Below are 8820 nucleotides of genomic sequence, written 5' to 3'. Positions count from 1 at the left end.
AACGAAATCTAACAAACTGAACGAACCTGCGTTTCTGTTACTTCTGCTTATGTAAGTCAAGCTAAACAGCATGAATCATGTAGTAGCATTATTATTATTTTTAATATTATTATTATTTTTATTATTACTATTATTATTATTATTATTATTATTATTATTATTATTATTATTATTATTATTATTATTATTATTATTATTGTTGTTGTTGTTATTATTATTATTATTATTATTATTATTATTATTATTATTATTATTATTATTATTATTGACTACACAACGTGTACGAAATAGAACAAAGCACGCATTGTTCGTTTTGTGTTTTCTTCTTCTTTCGGTGTTGTACGTCACTCTATATGGCGATTTGAAAACTTTGACACTTATCGCTCTGTAACTGCGGAACTGGAAGTCGGATCCGGATGAAATTTCACAGTAGCTTTAAAGACAGTATGAACTTTAATTCATAAAAATAAACAACAAAATAACCCTATGTTCAGAATGCTCGCAATTATTCGAAGTAGAGTGATTTCTAATCATTTTAAATTCATATATCATGAGAATTATAGAATTATCACAATCGATGTTCAATCCCTATATTATTTTCTTCGTATTTATGACAGTGCATAGAACAAAAATGACTATTCTGCCTTTCGCTATTTTCGGCAAAAAGTAGTTTTGGAAAAAGTAATATCCTGGTTTTATTTATGTTTCATACACTTCTTGAGACTCTATATTGTGCTCGCCATATTCAAGCCAACAAAGGTTGTTTTGTTTGCATATTCGTTATCATAACGTTGGAAAAACCTACTATCTGAATCAATGAAGAAATTATATGTTATAATCTTATAATATCTAAGTTATTGCTATATCAATTCACAGTAACGATTCACATATACGTTAACGTATTTATAATGGTTTCGCAACGGAAAATAAACCTTTTTTCAACTAGTAGCTAAAAACATAGCTGTGGTTAAAGATATGGTAGAATCAAGTAACGATAACTTACAAATGATAGTTGGTTCAATGTTTACGTTATAAAGAAACACTGCTGTCACCTTGTTTTAACCAGTATAACATAAAAAACATTGGCTAACCCCTAAATGATAAAAAACATGTTCGTGCTCTTGTCGCAACACAGTTGGGTTAAGTGGTATCAAAACTAGTTACGGGTTGCTACTATTGAAGTCAAATAAACTTATTTTCAACTAGTAGCTAGAAGCATTGTTGTGAAGGAAGATATGTTTTGATTAAGTAACGATAGCTTATAAATTATATTTAATTCAATATGACACAAAGATGTTATTATTGGAAACCTAAATAACTATTTCTAGTAACTAGTTATGTTATGATGAAACATTGCTGTCACCACACGGAACGACCGAAATTAGCTCTGCGCCTAATTCGTATTACTGTTTTTGTATTAGTTGATTTTAACAACAAAATTTCCAAAATAACTATAAAATTAGTTAAAATTGAGAATTTACTTTGCTGAAAAAACTCTTATTTTTAGAGAATGTATTTAGTTGGCGAATATTCTGGACACAAACCAGCAATATTTCAATCCAACACGAAATTCTCATTGACAACTAATTTCGTTATTAAAATCAGAAAATTTGTTTCTATTTATTTATCACTGTCATTACTGAAGGACAGCACAAAGAAAACAAAAATGAAATTGGTTTTATCAACAAGTTTATTAGCCAAAAACTCATGAGAAGTGTCAAAGCAAAACAATCCATTAAAAAACTAAAAAGGACAGTCTTGTTGAAACTGCTTGCAAATTGTTTAGATGTTTTTCGCATATTTTACGATATAGCCATACATAAATTTCTAAACCGTTATGTGAAAATGACGTAAACTGTTAGTGGAAAGTGTATTTATTCAGAATTTGTGCGCATTTGAAGCGATTGTGGGTAATAATGTTCTTACACGGAACAGTGGAGTGAGTTTCGAAAGTTGCACTCTAATTGTACACGTCAAATGATGTTTTTTGTATCTTCTAACATTCCGGGCTACGCCGTCCGGTGTACTACTTGTATTCGGTTTTTGTTTTCCGAGTGCTCAAAGTTTTCAGTGAGAGAGTCGATTTCGCGAAGTCGAATGAAGAAAACAGCGATTTAGAAGTAAAATTTTCAAAAAGAAGTTCATGTTTCGCTTATGTCTTTTTCTCTAATACAACTTCGTATTTATACCTGCCAATATAGAAAAGACAACCGCGACTGAAACTTTTTACGGTGGTAGTGTGCCATCTAGTGGCTAGTAGTCATTACGGTGTTAACGGTGTTAAATTAGTTGAATGGATATGAAGTGTGCCTTAGCTAAGAAATGACAGCACGTTTAATCGGTGAATACAACTAAAAAAAAGCCATTTCAATAAATATTTTATTATTATTAAGGGAACTAGAATTAGAAAATCTAAATTAGCAAAAGTAAGATTTTTTTAGTTGTCTCAAAAATTCTTTTTATTAAATAATTTTGGATACTAATTTTGTCACTAATTGATTCAGATTGATTCGAGTAATTCACAAAAGCATGCTTCAGTGTTTATGTCACACAGTCAGCATCATTATTCCAAACTAGTGCTTGACATTTGCGTAGCCTATTTGTAATCAGTGATGCTAATCTAAAAAAGCCTTCTTAGTCCACTTAGTGGAATTTTCATATATCTTGAAAAATCACCATAGGGGGGAGGTACATGAAATTTTCGAAATCGAAAAAAAAATTTTGATGCCAAAAGGCTTAGAATTGCATGAAACGTCGAGATTTAGTGTCATATCGAAATAAATTTTTTTTGACTTTTTGGGACTTAGAAAAAATATGAAAAGTCCCAGAAAGTTGATTTTTTCAAAAAAAAATTTTTTTTGAGATGACACTAAATTTCGATGTTTCATGCAGTTTTAAGAGTTTCGGCATCAAAAAAAATTTCGATTTTGAAAATTTCATGTACTCCCTCCTATGGTGCTTTTTCAAGATCGAAAATTGTCAAACCTTTGCCACCGGGCAGCACCTTTTGCATGAAGGCTTTTTTTCGACGTGCTTAAACTTTTGAGCACTAGAACTTAACGAAAATAGAGGTGATCCCAAAATTTTGGCACCCTTATATATATATATATATATATATATATATATATATATATATATATATATATATATATATATATATATATATATATATATATATATATATATATATATATATAAGAGCGGTAAAAATCAACGTGTTTTGTCGGTTACGTCACTTATACCATCATATATCTGGAACTAAAAGTCACAACCATTTGATCTTCGAACTTGATCAATGGCCCGACAGTAGCTTTCAAACGAGCTCAAGTTTGTTCAAATCGGTTCAGCCATATCTGAGAAAATTGAGCGCGTTCAAATATCTTCGAAAAGTGCACACACATACACACACATACATACACACATACACACACACAGACATTTTTCGATCTCGAAGAACTGAGTCGAATGGTATATAACACTATGGGTCTCCGAGGCTCCGTTCGAAAGTCGGTTTTTCCAGCAATTCTAATACCTTTCTATAGAGAAAGGCAAAACATATTCGTGCTCTTGTTGCAACATAGTTTGGACTTTGTCGTATCAGAACTAGGGTAACAGAGGTATTTTGGCCCATTTTAGGATTGATTTTATTTTGGCCCACTTAGTAAAAATATCCATCAAATGTTGTAATATCTTCGAAAACTCCTTCCGCAATAGGTAATTTAATGTGATTTGATTTGATTCAAATTGATGAAACATGGGTTACCTAACATCGATTAAATCCATAAAGTTTGTTAGGTGGACCAAAATATATGAAGTGACCAAAATACCTCTGTTACCCTAGTTGCGAATTGTTACTTGGGCCTCTCGACCTCGGTTAAAAAGTCGATTTTCATGGTGATTGCATAGCCTTTCTATATGAGAAAGGCAAAAAGGTAAAAATTGACTTTTTTCGGATGGTGATAACAAAAAATCTAAAACAGAATATTGCTTTTGATAAATTTCCCACAGAAGGCAATTACCTAAGCTGACTCCAAACGAATAAAAGAATAAAATTGAATAAATTATGATAAAATCGGATGGAATATCTTTGTTTTGGCTCTAAGAAACCAGATTACGGCATAATTGTTCATAATACTGGTGTTATTACTTTAGCGAATACGCTCGGAATGCACCATATTTCATCTTTTTGAGCTACGAAGCTGAGATGAATGGGGGTACCGTTACCCTACTAAGAAAAAAAACCAAGCTCAACATAAACTGCTACGCCCTGATGAGTCAAAGACGAAACAAAAAATAACTTTGAAAATGGGTATGTGCACCTTGCATGAAGGGTGTAGCCGGGTTTGCTTATAAAAACTGCCCCAAACAGAAAAAATTAATATACGCTGTTTGAAAGGGTTTATATTGGAGATGATTTTCCCAAAATTTTAACCCTTTAATTGCCATATAGGTGAAGTTAGGGTGGTTCTTCTGATTTTCATTTCATTTGAATTTTTCAAAAACCTCTTTAGCAAAAAAATCGAAAAAAATCAGGAATATTTTAGGAATTATTGGAAACCTTTCTGATTTTATTCAGAATTTTTCAAAATGTATTTCATGTGAAGAAAAATGTTCCAAATTTTCGAATTTTTTTGAATCGCACTTACAATTTTGGTACCATTCTTGATTTTACATAAAAAATAAATCATTCGTAATATACTCACGCTGTATTTTTTTCAGATTTTTAAAAAATGTGGACGGGTATAATATCAGACTTTAAAAAAAATAAACCATTCGGAAAACCATGCGTCTCCATCAAATTGTCATCATCCGATGGAGACGCATGATATTTAGTTCTAAATCATATATCACATGCCATTAGAACTAAATGTCATGCGTTTCCATCTACAGCTTGAGTATTGACGTAATTAATAATGATAAAAGAATTTTATTCCTTATGTTATTCACACACGCCCGCACGCCTGGCTCGATTTACCAAACAATGATGTAGGGAATGCATTAGTGAACATGTGTGCCAGCGGACGGTTGTAGTTCGTTTCTAACTTCAACATCTTGCGGGATAGTCTGGAGGTTTCGAGGTTAGCTATTAGCAGTCCTAAGAAATACTATAAACCAAATAGAAATCGAAGTCGAAGCGCCTGCAGCAAGTCCCGAAGGCCCAAAAAGAAAATATTAAATCGCATCGTCGATTTTCTATACAAACAACATGTTATTTAAACTTAATATTTTCAGTTTTTGGTTTTTTTTAAGAGGACCTCTTTATTGAACAGTTTTATTGCTTTAATCGAAATATGTATTAATTAAGAATGAACGAGAAACTGAGCTATGTATAAAAATTGAATTTCGAACGCTTTCGCAAATATAGTTCATCGAATTTACTTGCACTTAGTGGTCTTTTTGTGGTGTTTCGTGGAGTACTTTTGTCACGTATCAGCTCAAGCCCGGTTATTATGTATCTAGAAGTCGTCTCCATACAGCTCAGACTATGACCACTCTTTGCCTCCATTTGATCGATCCACCTTGCTCGCTATGCTTCTCTTTTTCTTGAGCCTTCCGAATCACATTCAAGAACCATTTTCAAATGTTTGCCGTCTGTTATCCTGATGACATGCCCTGCCGATCGAAGCTGTCCAATTTCAGCTGTACGTATGATAGGTGGGTCTCCAAGCAGCTGTTGATTAATTTCTTATGGTGACGTATTACTTTTCTTGTATCCTATTCCGCGGTCATAAATGAATGAATACACGAACACGAACACGAATATGAGAAAGGCAAAATTCCAAAATTTTGATTAAAACAGGTTTTTTTCACATGAAATACATTTCTGAAAAAAATCAGAAAGCTTTCCCATAATTCCTAAAATATTCCTGAGTTTTTGCTAAAGAGGTTTTTGAAAAAAATAAATAAAATGAAAATCAGAAGAACCACCCTAACTCCACCAATATGGCAGTTAAAGGGTTAAAATGTTAAATTATCTCCAATATAAACCCTTTCAAACAGCGTATGTCAATTTCTGTTTGGGGGCAGTTTTTATAAGCAAACCCTTTGGGGGTTAAAAATAAGCTTCTTTTTTCCCCTTCAAATGTTCTATCTAAAAGTATTTTCGTTATTTTTGTGAAAATAAAGCATGAGCCAAAAAACTATAGTCGAAATATTTATAGGTTTCTTAAATTTGTTTTTTTTTTAATTGAGATTTGCATCAATTTGATACAACAATTGCTCATTCCATGAAATCAAAACCAGTCAATTTTTATAAACGTTGACCCTTTTATTTGAGTCTATGTTTGTAAAAATCGACCCAGCTGTTTCTGAGAAAATAAAAAGGGTTCCGTTTTCGTCCACTGTTTCCGGTACTTCCAGATTCGGGAGCTGGGGACCGGTATAGCATAAATTGGTTCGTTTGGTCAGCAACTCGCATAACCAATAAATTTAAACAGTTTTGAATCAAATTCAAAAGAATTATCGCTCTATATAACAGGTTGCAATTTCATACACACTATCCGGTATTTCCGGAATCGGAATGTATAAAAACATGCTCCTGAAAATGAAATTTTTATACTCATAGCGTGTAATTCCAGAAGTGAGCGGTCTTTTCCAAGCGAATTTTCTAATCAAGTGCACTTTTTTAGTTCATGCTGCACTCCATAACTCCGGAAACGCAAGCCGGATCCATATGCAATTCAATAGCAGGCTATGGGACTGTAAGGTCTTCAATTTGAATCTGAGTTGAAGAAAATCGGTTGCGCGGTCTCTGAGAAAATCGAGTGCACTTTTGTTAGATTTGTTTATACATTTTACCCCGTTATTCTCGAACCGGAAGTTCGATACGAGTAAAACTCAATAGTAACCTATGGGACCAAGATACCTTTCATTTGAATCTAAGTTTGTGAAAATCGGTTCAGCCATTTCCGATTAAATCGACTGTATATTTTTGTTACATACACACATACATAAACACACAGACATTTTGCCTACTCGACGAACTGAGTCGAATGGTATATGATGCTCGGCCCTCCGGGCCTTGATTCACATTCATCGGTTTTAACAGTAGTTGCATAGCCTTTCTATATGAGAAAGGCAAAAACAGAAACAGAAGAAAATATTTAGAATGAAACACAGATTGAATGAAATGTTTTAACCGTTTGTCCATTTTTCAATGCACAGATTTTGCGTCACATGTCGACTTTTGGTAGCTTGCGTTGCTGAACGAGAAAGTGGAAAACCCACCAGGGTCAATCAGTAAGACATAACCGGTAATGGAAAAAAATCCGTTCATCGAGGATGAATATAAATATTCCAAAAAATCATGTTAGTAATTATTTGTCATCGAATTTTCGACCCGAACTTACTGTTTTGGAAGTACAGGCCATAAGTATCTGCTGAATTAAAATGATGGTTGAACGTGTTGTAGCGTTAATTGTCATTTTCGGTGGTTGTATCATTCCTCTTGTGATTAGTGCTCCAAAGCCAGATCCAAAGATATTCGATGCCCCAATGGCAGAAACAGGAAGAGACGTACTACCTGTTATTGTCGGGAAACCGAAATCTCTGTTGGATAAGGAGGTATGTATTTACCAACTATACAATAATCATATTTATTTTATCCGATTATTTCATCTGCCAAAAGGGACAAAAGAGAGTTTACGATTTGGCCGCCACAGTTACCGATGATGATGATGATGTTTACAAACATCAACGATCTATTTCTATGGATGATAATTCAATTAGAGAATATTTTTGTGGTCACTTCAACGAAAAAACCAAGCTATGTATTAATCATAAATTAATAATATAAAACAAGAAAGTATCTGTTTTAAATTTGAGGACGAGTGTTTCAAGCTTAACATGAAGTACTTAAATTATAATTCTCATATTTTGTTCTAATGGCCGCCATTATCAATAAAATACAAAATTTCATTCTAAATTTCTCTGTAAAAATATTCCATAAAAATAAATTATATAATACATATCTAACAAAATAAGAAAATATTCAATATGAAATTTAGGATACAAATATAACAAATTGCACTGTAAAAATACGTATTTTATTTAAGGAGTTATATACCTTTCAAAGTGAGAAAAGCAGCCCATATCTTGCGATTAGGAGATGTGAGAATGATTTTATTTCTAAGAATAAAAATGTATCGAAAAGTAATGCTGTGTAATGTATGTGAAACAAGGTTTACCATAATATGTAGAGAATTGATATTCGAAATTTGTGATATGATAAATCTGAGTGAAAGCCTTTTCAAAATCGACATTTCTTCAAAACTATTCAGCAAATGAAAACTGTACTTATATATTTGAAAGATCGTGCATAGTTCAAAATAGGTTAGGTAGGTTAGGGGGTAGGGGAGACAGGGTCTAGATCGGACACGTGATTAAACCGGACAGCTTAAATATCTAATAACCCTGCAATTAATATATTCATGGATTGACTTTGTGAATGCGCTTAGAGATGCGGTAGATTTGACTTTGGTAAAAACTCAGTTTTAATGGATGATTTTTTTCAATTTATAAAAAGTGTCCGATCTAGCCCCGGTCTCCCCTATATTATGAAAACCACCACCTTTTTTCTGGGTACGCGCCTGACGTTTACATTTGAGTAAACAATGCAAATCCGGATGAGATGCAACACCTCAGGGTGAGATGCCGCACGTAAGGAATGCTAGAGAAAAGAAGCTATTTACATTTTGTAATGCTTTTAATGAATGTTTTATACAAAAACAAACCAGTTGTCCCCGACCTGGAAGGATTCGTAGTGTCAGTAGGATCCAAAGTACTAGCCATGCTATGATTCTGTACACTAAGAATCGGCTG

At 33.0% G+C, this 8820-nt stretch overlaps 1 long non-coding RNA gene across 2 annotated transcripts; it reads left to right on the top strand.

Annotated features, from left to right (window-relative positions):
- The first annotated feature begins 1689 nt into the window (after positions 1 to 1689).
- On the top strand, positions 1690 to 7933 carry LOC131438324 (uncharacterized). 2 transcript variants are annotated; one of them, XR_009230922.1, is made up of 3 exons: positions 1690 to 1939; positions 7165 to 7563; positions 7628 to 7933. It is a non-coding gene; the product is annotated as an uncharacterized LOC131438324 (long non-coding RNA). The 2 variants fall into 2 exon arrangements; XR_009230921.1 differs by having other exon boundaries at positions 1690 to 2341.
- Positions 7934 to 8820: the final 887 nt, after the last annotated feature.

This window comes from Malaya genurostris, chromosome 3 (assembly GCF_030247185.1).
Source record: "Malaya genurostris strain Urasoe2022 chromosome 3, Malgen_1.1, whole genome shotgun sequence".
NCBI classification, from domain to species: Eukaryota; Metazoa; Arthropoda; class Insecta; order Diptera; family Culicidae; genus Malaya; species Malaya genurostris.
This window is presented reverse-complemented; position numbering and strand designations above follow the sequence as displayed.